The 13,195-nt window shown below is 37.4% G+C and overlaps 1 protein-coding gene across 1 annotated transcript in view; it reads right to left on the reverse strand.

The window, feature by feature from the left end:
* LOC139117086 (dual specificity protein phosphatase 10-like) overlaps nt 1-13,195 on the reverse strand; it is an 82,527-nt gene that overhangs the window by 28,652 nt on the left and 40,680 nt on the right. The gene's annotated exons all lie outside the window — the stretch shown is intronic.

A 13,195-nucleotide genomic window follows, 5' to 3' on the forward strand; every position in this document is an offset into this window, starting at 1 on the left:
TAAGAAAGTAGATGGGCCTGCGAGTGATTATAATATTCAACCTTGCAGGCGTCATGACCTTAACGTTCCCAATGTCAAAAGGTCGCCCATAGGATTGATTGAACCGAGTGCCGATCTCAGAGTAATGTAGACATTATTCGTTTACGGTCGTAATTTGTTACTATTGATCAGTTTGACAAATCTGAATCTCGTCCTGGAATGGACCATTCCATTTTCGTGGGGGTGTTCAGTATCCTGAAAAGCAATTTGCGTTTCGCGCTACAAAATTTGACAAATTGTTTTTGGCTTTCTTATGGCATGCATAGTATCTTTTTTAAATGTAGAAACGTTTTGATTGGCCGACTTTTATTTCCACATTTATTTTCAAAGGTCGACGTAACTGCAAAGAATCATTTACGGAGTTTACCCTCCAGATGTTGTTCCACTTGCGACCATCCATCCATCTACTGAGATCTTATTGTCCATCCCTTAAAGCAAGCCGCCATTTTTAATTGGGTTGAGTTCGAATTATTGCACCATCACCGCCGAGGGATCCTATCTCCTTGGCTAGCGACCTCGGTCACCGTCCCCTTGGAAGTGCGCATGCTCCCATGGGAACGCAAAAAAAGGGCATTTCGCGGGGCATATTTTACCTGCCACTCACTGCTGCCCTAAATTTTTTTCCCTGCTCAATTACGTTGCATTCATTGAGCCCCAGAGATCACGGGTTCCGCCATGACAACATGCTATTGAACGTTATCAAGGTCAGTTCATCACGTTTATCAATGTGTTACCGATGAGCTCCGATACCGAGGGCCGCACAAAGCAATATATTGGCCCATAGTCATTCACATATCCCATAATTCATCCTGATTTGTATTCGATCTATCACTTCCTTACCTACGGGCGAAGTCCACGCGCAATATAAATTTCGCGAATATCGATTTGTTTTTATTTAGTTCCTAACGAGTGATAGATTACACCAGACTAACGCAATGGTAATTGCACTTTGTGCGTGACACGATGAAAATCCGGAAACTCCGCAGAGCAATCATTTCGCAAGCCAGGCTTATTATTCTCTCATCAGGTACATCATAGAAAATGGAACAGAATAGCCGTCCACACATTGTCTTGCCTTACAGGGATTGTACTTTATCGATTTTGCCAGGGAAGGTATCAGCCACTGTCGTGATTTCAGTGTGTTCAATAATTCTGTGAAATTCGCGCTATCTCAAAACATGGCGGTTTCCCAGGTAGAGGCGGTTTCTGAACAGAGTTCCACCACGAATATGTAGATACATGTATCTAATATTTGTCCAAGATTTCACAAGACTGTATGAAGTTTGCTCACAGAAATACGCAATGAGTACGCCATAACTAACATGTTCTACACTTAAAAGTCACTCGTCGAGGTATCTGGCTCACAATGTGCCGCGACAAATAAAACCGCCAAAAGGCAAAATTTCTGCCGACAGCAATATCGCGCGCGATGGTTTGACAACATCTGATTATATCGGCACAACTTATAAATCGCAGCAACAGTGTATTCATACATTGAATTTAGCCTTCGAATTAAATGTCGTACGCGTGCAACTCTTTATTAAAATTTATGACAATTTTGACAGCCACTGCAAGTAAAGAATGGTATGTACTTTTGCTTCTTTGTACTATACCCAAACAACATTGGGAACACAATTTTCTGTGTACTTGCCGAAATGCAAGACGAATTGTACTCTGGGTGATCAGGGTCGCTTGGTTGAAGATGGGAAAACAAAATTTGAGAAAGTTCACGGTATAAGGATATCGGTCAACGTTTATGAGCCGAATGGAACAAGATTTCAAATCAATAACAATTCAGTGTTGTCGTCTGCAAATTTTTCATGAAAGCATGACAATGATATTCATCAAACTGCAATCGAGTAAATAGGTTCTAATTGCTATAAGCGCTATCACTTTGCATGCAACACGCAATCAACTGGATAGGTTTTAGTATTCCAAGGATAACTTGCCGCTAGATTAACACAACCTTGGTAGTACTTCCTCGAAATTAAGTTCAAAGGACACTCACGATAACATCTTGTGTAATTACGAACTCTGTTTAAATTAGCATGCAGATTGGTAGATATTGACTACGTCGTGCAAGTTAGCTATCACTTATATTTCAATACGATCGAGATTCTATCATGTAGAACGCAATTTGGTCTTCTTCAAAAGGTGAGAGACTAATTTACACAACAACATTGTGTCTGTATGAAATGTCAAGACTTTATCAATATTGATGGGCCAATCGAGAATATTGACAGAGCCAACAGCTGAGCGGCATTGTATGGATCTGCTCTCAGTGTTGGCAATCTTGTTTGTGTCACACCAGATTGTTCGATACATTTGACAATATTTACAGCGCTCCTCTCTCTCTCTCTCTCTCTCTCTCTCTCTCTCTCTCTCTCTCTCTCTCTCGTAATAACAATAGTTGATAATTTGACTTAACGGAAAGAAATCTTCATACTTTGATCGGGTATCTCCCCTTCAGATATGTTGTATGTAGTTTTCACTTGATGTTGCGTCTCTCATGACTGGTGCGAAACTACCGGATAAAAAAGGACGTCACTTTGTGAAATCTCGCGTTACCACATACTGTATCGTAAAAGGGTAGAACGGTGACGTGTTACGGCAAAGGGTACGTTTCACTGCGATAAAGGAAAAGTTTTAAGGGCGAAACAGACATTATGAAGATGAATTGCGCATCTTGTACACACATACACAACACGAAATGTCGACAAAATGACAGATTATCTATACCTATTGGTTGACGAATCAGTCACCAGCTCTTACATAAAGGTAAGGGGGCTCCAGCCAACTACTCTATCCCATAACCATAACGACTCCTTAGTTTACTCGTAACTAATGCGAAACGGCTTCTTCGTCCATCTGTTTTTCACTCCAGTATAAACAAGCAAGTCTTATAACTCGATGAATATATCATGGATAGCCAAAATTTTCGAAAATTTAGGCACTGTTTTATCTATGTTAAGGTAGTATGCACCTCGAAGGTGAAAGACTTAAACCTTTGCTCTAACTTTCCTCAAGGAATCTTTCAATCATTCTCTTTCAAAATCAAGAATAAAAATCGGGGGTCACCGTGGAAATTTTGGTACAAGAGAAACAATTTACCCAAGATTTACCGATATTAGAAATTCAAAATGGCTGCCATCCCTGTGTTAACTCTATGGGGAAAAATCAAAATTTTCGAATTTCGAAAAACTAAGCCGGTGTAAAGTTTCCTTTCACCAAGAGCTTTAAAATGAACCCCCACATGTGGTATATCAGAAGAGAATTGTAAAAGTTTGAGAGTCCGAATGTCTGTCCCGAGGTGCGTTCTACCTTAAAGGTACACAGTCACCTGTAATCTAAATATGCCCCATACATGGTCAAAGGGGCGTACCTTGGTATTCAAATTACCCATGTGAGGGCGCTGTTTTTAAAAAGCGGCCACCCGCTTAAAATCTGTGATTGGTTAGATTTTCTCTTTCCATGGTAACTGTGGCAAAATTGGATCAGGTGACTATATACCTTTAAGGTAGAATGCGCCTCGGGGACATATATACGAACTCTCAAAGTTTTACAACTCTTTTCGGGTCTACCACTTGTGGTTGCTCATTTTAAAGCTCTAAATTTTCACCGTTTTAATTTTTCGAATCGAAAATTTTATTTTTCTCCTTAGAGTTAACACAGGAGGGCGGCCATTTTGAATTTCAAATACTGGTAAATCTTGGGTAATTTATTTCTCTGGTGTTACGGACATTTTACAAAGCTGAAAAAATAACCCATTTTCGATCTCACTTTATTCACCAATAGTCTTCCTTGCGCTAAAGCTACTCAAGATGTTTGATGTTGAAATTTTCTTCTCGCTACGCCATCGGCGTTTTCAAACATTTCAAGTCATATTTAGTGTATTTCAAGCGTTCATAATTTAAATCTTGACCTGATCAAGGATAATCGCTGGCAAAATTTTGAGGTAACAGCGAAATAAATATCGATCACGTCCTTTAAAGGATTTGGATCTTTTTCTCAAAGTAGTTTACGATTTCTAATCAGTGGGTGCACTATGTCGCATTTCCCATTTATCATTTTGACATTTGTGGAGATACAATTATTCAAACAAGACAGTTTTTGCTACAAGTAAAATGCATTTTTCATGAAAATAAGGTGCAGCCATGATAAAGATCATAACTCAATGAAAGGGTTTAGCTGCATAATGTGTGTGATCAAACTGGTGAATTCATAACAATGATAAGACTGGTATATGAGCTATGAAGGGATGGTAAAAAATACCAAATGCCCGATATATTTGCTTTATAATATGACACTATTGAAAAGATGGCTTAATCAGCATTTCATGAAACATAATTTGCTGTAATATGTTGCTTTATCTCTGATATGTATGCCATGCAGCGTTGACTGACTCGACAGGGCAAGGGAGAACGGTAAAGATGAACAGGGATCGCTAGCATGGATAGATAAAACGTGTACGTGTGGTAAAGGTTACCGACACGAACGATATGATGTACACACATTAACCAAGGAACATTTATTGCCCATTAGGCTGAAGTAAAACCTTATAAATGTGACTTGTTGCATGTGTTTCGCCTTTCACTTGTGAAGTTCACGGTTGCGATATCATCCATAAACAGTGACGTAGAAACCCATCGCTTGGAAAGGAACTCAAAGACCATATTACTTTTCACTTCTGTTATGCCGTGCTTTGAGTGCTTTGAAAGGTGACATTGCCCTTTGTAAACCATGTTCGGAACGACCATGAACTAGGCGCTCATTTCAGACTGACGACAAATCACGGCTATAATACCAATGCTTTTGAATAGATACATAATAGATATTGCCGTGACGTCACATCAGTGTTAATCCTTTGAATTTATTTTAAAAATTTAACACTTACATGTTTGTTATTGACATCCGGAAGGTCAATGAACTCTCATGTGACTATATTCAGAGACATTGTTTTGCAAAAGACAATCTGTGATATCGATTTTAGATGTATGTTTACTTTGTGGCATTTCGAGAATTGACATTTCACTAGATGCTAAACTAATCTAAGATGCTTTTTTTTCTCTCGGTGACAGAGTGAGTGTGTTCGGATTAACCTTCTCAGCTGTCTCCTTGCTATGGAAAGTTTATGATTGTGAGTGAGAGCAAATAGCTGGGCTAATGAATACTCGGTGTAATTTTAGCCGTACGGTAAAGCAGAGAGCTTATAATTGCATGACCTGCAGTCGTGCAGTATATAGCGCACTTTAAAAAACACTAGGTCCAATTCTAGTCATGAAAACAATGTTGTTTTCTAGGCGGGGAGTGGGAGAGGGGGTCTACCAGGATCTGGACGCCGTGAATGTTTAGCCATTGGAAAATTACCCTAACCTAGTCCCTTACCCTAACCCATGGCACGATCCCCATGGTGATGGGTTAGAAATGACATCGAAGGGAAGGGGTGTTAATTGTTCTGATGCGAAACCAGTATGCGTATGATGATGTCCATGTTATTTGTAACAATTACTTTCAGTCTGGACGGTTTGAACCGGTTCGAACCGGTTTGATCCGGTTTGAACCGGTATGATCCGGTTTGATCCGGTTTGATCTAGTTTAATCCTGTTTGATCCGTTTGATCCGGTTAGATTAAGGTAGTACGCGCCTCGAAATTAAAGGACTTAAACTTTTGCCCAAACTTTCCCTTTTGAACTCAAGAATTAAAAATAGGATTACTGTGCAAAACTGGTATAACAGAAACAAATTAAGCTTACCCAATATTTATCAACAATTTAACTTCAAAATGGCCTCATACTTACGTTAACTCGATGGATTAAAATGAAATTTTCGACTTACACAAAATAAGCCGGTGAAAACTTTAGTTTGCTCAATGGGCTTTAAAATGAGTCCCTTCAAGTGGTTGACCAAAAAAAGTACATGGTATTATGTTAAAGTTGGAGAGTCCCAATATCTCTCCCAGAGTTGCATTTGATCTTGTAGAACAAGAATAATACATTATTGTCTAAAAGTTACAACTACTTTACATTTTCACTTCGATTTTTAAGAAATAGACCGCATAAGTATCTGAGCAATCAATGCAACTGTAGAACTGTGATTTGCTTTTTTTGGGACCCGTCAACGCAGCATGCTATGGGTAAGAAACGCCTGCGGGAAATGTATCGAAGAATCGACGCGCGACTTCGTTAATCCATTCCAATTGAATTGCCTGAACGTTGGACTAAAAGCCTTTTAGTGTGCGATCTATAGACCGACGCTTCTTCTCTGTGAATCAGGCGAAAAGAATTTCCTTGAAGACAGATGCGCTGCATCAAGCGAGGCCTTATCATCTCGAGTTGAAATACTCGACACAAAATCATCGTTTTGATGAGGTGTTGTGTTATATGAAACTATAATGATAATAACAGTCGAATGAAGCATAATTGTTGATATAGTGACTAGTCGAAGGCAATCGTGCTGTGTCGATTATGTCCTGAAAATGTTCAGGACTTTTATCTATTTATTTGTTTATTTATTGGGGACTTGCTGTATCATTTAGTTACTTATATATTTATCCGTTTATTACTGATTTGTCTGTATGTTTGTTTACCTTTTACTTGTTGCACTATTTGTATACGCATTTATTGATGAAAGCTTTATTTATTTATGTATTTAATTAATTAATTATTTTTTTATTATATATTTATTTATTAATATTGTCTTTGGAATATTACATTGCATTTTCTTAAAATACCCATGATATCGCTCGGAACTACAATCATCGTCGATATGTTTCTGTTTCTGAAACAAAACGTTTTTAGGAGGCAAAGTTTCGATCATGAAACACCCTATTTCAAGGTAGCTAAAGTAATCTTACTGAGAGGCGATATTAAACTATATGTAGCGTACTGCACTGATAGACAAGACGCCAAAGGTAGTTTATTGAACTAATAAAACGGCATGTACGTGACACCTACAGTTGTCAAATTAATCGGGCGGGAGAGCTTTCTGGTTAGATGTTTGAAGACTTACGATTTACACGGCACCTGATCTTCACTCCTTGAAACAAACCGCGGCGTCGATATTGCGGTTCCTTTGATCAACTATGATATCCAGAAGATTCTGCAATGCAGTCTCATTAGAAACGTTTGAAACATAAGGCAACCATCACACGATTACGCTCGTTCGTTTTTTATTATAGACACCTCACTTGTCTGTTAATTTGTCTCGTGGCAAATCCAGTTGGTGATGAGGGCTTATACAAGTATTAAAAGACGATGAGAACGACAGGGCGAATTACAGCCTTAAAGAAATCATAAAATACCGATTTATGAATTTCCGTGTGTTCTCACTTTATGCACTCAGTAGTGATTATTCTATACATGTTTTTGATACAGTGATAAAAATCACAAATATAATTTTCCATCTAAATTTTGTCAACTTTTGAAACAAACGAATGACATTTGCATGCGGAACAACACGCAGATAATTTGACCCTTGACCCGCTAAAGAGGATTATGGGAAACAGCCACTCGATTGTGACGGCTCTGATGAATTGAGGATATTCATTATACTCTTGAATATTATGCTTCTCTGATTCAACACAAATCGTTTGCTTAAGCTGTTTTGACTGTTATCTAACCTATTCAATCATCTCAGAAAATGAAGTGATCAAATCGTAATTTCAATATACCTTTAAAGGCCTGTCCTCACACGCAATTTTCAGAACGAGGATCTTAGTAAAAGTACAGTCCCTGTGGTAAAAATAAAAAATATGAGCTGGAGTCTATTTTCTTCTTTTGGTAAGGTATTTTATAGTTCAGTATTGCACCATATTGTCATGGTTATAGTTTTATTACGCACTTCTGTACCATATTGTCCCTAGTGTATATATTTAGATAGTTGTTCCTTGTACATAAACGTATGTTGTTAAAAATTCATATTGATATCAATAAAAAATCAATTTTATCAGGTCACTGAAATACACCGTGTCCGTATACACTATCTATCATTACCGACTACGTACAGGGCAATTATTGAAATCTCTGAAGCACGGACAGAAACAAAAAATGATTTACTTCCAAAGAGCTAGAAGAAAGTTTCATTGCATCTTAATGGCAGCCGTAAGCAATTTCAGATCATTATTTTAGGTAGAACGCGCCTCGGGCACAGACATTGGGATTCTCAATTTTCTACAATTCATTTCTGGTCCACCTCCGTGGGGTATCATTTGAAAGCTCTTAAATAAAGAAAATATTCACCGACTCAGTCTGTCGAAAATCGAAAATTGTATATTTCCTCGTGGAGTTAACACAGGAATGGCTGTGATTTTGAATTTCAAATCTCGGTTTGTTTCTCTAGTACCAAACTTTGTACGTGACTTCCGATTTTTATTGTTGAGTTGGTAAGAGAATGGTTGAAAGTTTCATTGAGGAAAGTTTGAGCAAAAGTTTAAATCTTTCACTTTCGAGGTGCATACTACCTTTAAGTTTATACCAGCCGTGATCAATTTTCGTTTATTATTTAACGTTCGCCATATTTAAAGTGCTTCGGAATATAGTGCGAATGTCGTATTCATTCTTATTCTCTGATTCGTTCACTAATCAATTTCTTTAAATCATACTTATTTACTTGTAGATTTATTCGCCTTTTGCAATAAATTTCAATACCAGATAGAGAAAGGTTGAAATCTTACTGTTGGAGAGAGAATATATAATAAGATTTTATTGTTCTCACTCTAGGCCACCGGCCCTTTGTGTTACAGAAAAATAAATACATAGTATATGTTTGGTCATAGGTACATGTTCACTGATATACAAAGCAAACTGTGTTTATACAAATCTGACTTCTTCGTTCCTTTTCTTGAAGGCATAAAATAAAAATTTACAGATATTACGAATGATTTCTACGTTTTCACTTCGTAAAAGACAAACAAATTTCTCAATATTTGGTGTAAGATGGTAATATTCTGGTATATATTTCATTCTTAGATCAGTATAATGTGGGCAGACTAGTAGAAAATGAAATTCGTTTTCAATAGAAATGTTGTTGCATGTACAGACTCTTTGGTCTTCATTCACACTGTCATATCTGCCCCTTTCAATATTCAGAGCAATGTGAAGAAATATGAAATGAAGTTAGATACATTTTGAAAATAGGTTTCATTACAATACTCAAATATTTTTCAAGACAAAGCGTGGTTTTTAATAGAGAGTAGGTGGATAATCTTTTAAAACTGTGAATCTTGTCATGCCAATTTTGGTTGTCTATGTCTCGACAACGTTGTTTAAATTCTGATAAAACTTTTCTTCATTTCCAACGCCTTGGTTAAACCAACTTTCTGCGAACCCGTATGCAAACAGAATGCTTTTTAAACTCAAAGCCCAACATTTTTTATCATTTTCTGCCATTTGGCATTGCACCTGGTAAGCATGATATACATATCTGTTGTGGTTCGTTTTCAAAATGCGCAACCAGTATTTTACAATTCTAGGCAATCTCACAGTCCTAATCGTAAATCTCCCGAGTTCACCTCTAGCCGCAGCGTCAATAACATGTTTCTTTTGTCTAAGTAATTGTTTGCAAAACTTAACATGTACTTTTTCAATGTTATTTCCTTCAATGGCCCCCCAAATTTCACTGCCATAATTTAAAATGGGCAAAATTTTCGTGTCAAAAATTTTAAAACATATATGTATGGCCTCGTCCCTGAGATAAAGGAATTTTGAGTTCAAAGTAAACAGTGCTTTTGACGTTTGATCAGCTAGAACCTCTTGGGCTTTGCTCCATAAACCACTACAGGAGAAAACAATACCTAAATATTTAAAGTATGAGACAACATCCACTCTCTTCCCTTCCTAGAACCAACGCTCGTATTTACGAAGTGGACCACCATTCCAAAAAACTACAATCTTTGTCTTTTCAAGATTAACTTTTGCGTTATATTTTACACAATAAATCTGTAACTGATTGAGAAGCCACTGTAATTTAATGGCAGTTTCTGCAATGAGTACCAAGTCATCTGCAAATAATAGATAAAAAAGCTCTACCATGCCAAGTGAGCAACTGCCTATCCATGAATCATGCTTAAATTCATTATACAGGTCATCGATGAAAAGGGAAAATAAAAATGGCGAAAGTATACAGCCTTGTCTCACACCATATGGGCAATCAAAAAACTGTGTTAATCCATCGCTGCCCAGTACACACGATTTCACTCTCTCATAAATTGACACAAGAGAAATATACATTTTCCCCCGTAATCCCGCTTTCCCTAATTTGAAAAACATGGCCGTTCTATTTACTCTGTCAAATGCCTTTTTGAAATCAATAAAGGCGCAATAAAATCTCCCGCCTTTAACATTAATGTACTTTTGAATAAATGTGTGTAAAATAAAAATGTTGTCTATTGTACTATAGCCTTTCCTGAAACCAGCTTGTTCCTCCCTTAAAGGGGCAATGTTTTCTTCCCAAAACTGGAGTCGACTATAAAGAATACGTGTATATATTTTACTGACAATGGGTAGAAGGGTAATTCCTCTGTAATTTTTAGGTTGGGATTTATCTCCCTTCTAAAAATTGGAAATATTATACCCTGACACCAAGCATCTGGAAATGAACCGCTATCAAAAATTTTGTTAAAAAGTTTACATAAAAGTGGGGCGAGAACATCAATACACCGTTTGAAAAATTCTGGGGGGATTCCATCAATACCCGGGGACTTATTATTTTTCAGGTGTTTAACACTTTGTCTCACTTCATCCTCAGTAATTGGCTGATCAAGAATATCATCACATATGTTTGTGTTGGCATTTCCAGTGTTATCTAGACCTCCCTCTAAAGTATCTTGCACAAATCTCTCCATTTCAGCCCAAAATTCACTGAAAACACCACATTCATCATCCACATCAGGATTGAAGAGTGAATTAAAATACTGAAACCAGTCTGGATTCGAGATTGATCTAGGCGGTGAACTTCGAGAAGATTTGAAAAAAGACCAAAATTTCGAAGAATCCTTTTCAACAAGGAGTCTTTTGATTGTTGCAATTTTTGAAGCCTTGTAACAGTTTTTCTTATCTGAAATCAACTCTCATATAGACATCTGAGTGAATAAAAGCTGAGATAAAATTTGAGGCAAGACTATACTCAGACACTCGTAGTTGTAGATAGCATGTTGGATAACGATATTGGCCTTGAATCGAAGACCAATATTAGTTATTGCATGCCTCATACATTGGATTCAATGGTAAACTGTTTGATGACGCAAAGGACCCCATAGGCACCATTTGAATGAAAGTGACCCGGAACTATTTTCAGCTTGACAACTTCGGGGCTCGAAAATCGTCAAATAAAATATTTTACATAGGAATCCGGTTTTTAGAAAGTCATGTCTGATATATATCGATAGACCGCATGGCAGTAATTTGAATATATTAATGCGCCGTTCTAAGATGAAAATCGTTCTATTTTTGACAGATTTTCGTCCATCATGAAAACAAAGAATATCGTTGTTGTTATTTACAAGGAGAGCAAAATAGTTGGATTGTAAATTATGTAAGAGAGGCATATAATAAAATCATTATATTGCCCCATAGAAGGACTATGTACTCTCGTGGCTGGAGACGATTTGCCTTCCTGACTTATGGGTAAAATGGCCATCTGCCCTTGGACTATTAGTCCTTTATTGTTACATGTTTTGAAGAGAAGAGAGAGAGGAGAGAGAGAGAGAGAGAGAGAGAGAGAGAGAGAGAGAGAGAGAGAGAGAGAGAGAGAGAGAGAGAGAGAACTTGATACATTGTCAGGACGCCAGCCAAGGAATGAAAATTACATCCAGTTTTATTAGACATTAAAGGCCAAAACCTCCATACAACTTACAATTATCATTTTATTCGGTTCATTCGTTGGTTTGCCGTGAGGTTCATGCAAATATGATTGTGCACATCCTATAAAAGACGACATTAATCGCAAGTTTATGATTACTGCAGGCGTGAGTAAAATTTTTATGGCTCCAGTACAAGAACGCATGCGCAATGCGAGATATTTCCTACAAAATTGCGCGATTATTGCAATACTACACCTCATTTTTAACCAAAGTGAATTTATAAAGTAACCTAGTATTATATTCAAATTATCAGCGAATAGGTAGTAGCCCTTATAACAAGATGATATGTATACGTATTGAGTATTAAAATATATGGGGAGTAAAATACATTGACTATGGGTACAAGATGATGCTTAAAGGGCGGCTGTCGTCGGAACTCTGCTAAAAGGTTGCCAGGGACCCCTACAACCCATGTGAACACTGTATCTAGGGTACATTGGCGATTGATGAAAATAAAAGTATGTTTGTTAACAAGGAATATCGTAAAATTTAAATGTTGCAGCTATGTTGACATGAAATACATTGTTTGGCAACAAGAAAATCCCACACGCGCACTTCCGACGACCGCCTCCCTTTAAGTCTCGAACTAAACATCTTCTGAGAGTTTGCCTCTAAAGAACGTTCCTGGATCTTGAAGTCGTACTCGTCCAATCGTGAGTTCGGTACCCTACCAATAGAATGACGATTTTCACTTTATAAATGTGCCCCCTAAAATCGCGCCATGTGTTTTTTCAAAGATACATGACACATGTTTCAGCAATAATGTACCCCCTATAATGAACGAAATCACACTTTGCACTCCACAATGGAGTACAACGTTTACTTGAGTCCATTATGGACCGGGATGGGGTCCATTATTGATATTATTTTGTAGTTTTTGCAACGCCAGTAATCTGACGTAGAAAACATCTGAGGCAGCAATGCTGGATAATTGGATACATTATAAATAATAATCTTGGGGATAACGTCACAAAGTTCACTGGCATTTACGAAGCTGTAATATAATTGTTGATATCGTATTAGTAACATTAATCGACTATTTGTTATGGGATGCCTCATCTTCATAGGCCTACACGCAACAAAGGACAAAGAAAATATCAACCAATCAGTGTAGACAAGGGAGTATTGCGGTAATTGTGTCAAAACAAAGTGGTCAGGGGGAAGAAAATAAATTGTATCATCCAATTAATGTTATTGAATGTCATGGACCAGTATGTACGTTTATATACTTAACAAATCTCAGTTTTTCTTAGTCCGACGCACCTTTCAGTGTTTTACACCAATGGATGGGGAGCGCGG

Source organism: Ptychodera flava, chromosome 2, assembly GCF_041260155.1.
Source record: "Ptychodera flava strain L36383 chromosome 2, AS_Pfla_20210202, whole genome shotgun sequence".
NCBI classification, from domain to species: domain Eukaryota; kingdom Metazoa; phylum Hemichordata; class Enteropneusta; family Ptychoderidae; genus Ptychodera; species Ptychodera flava.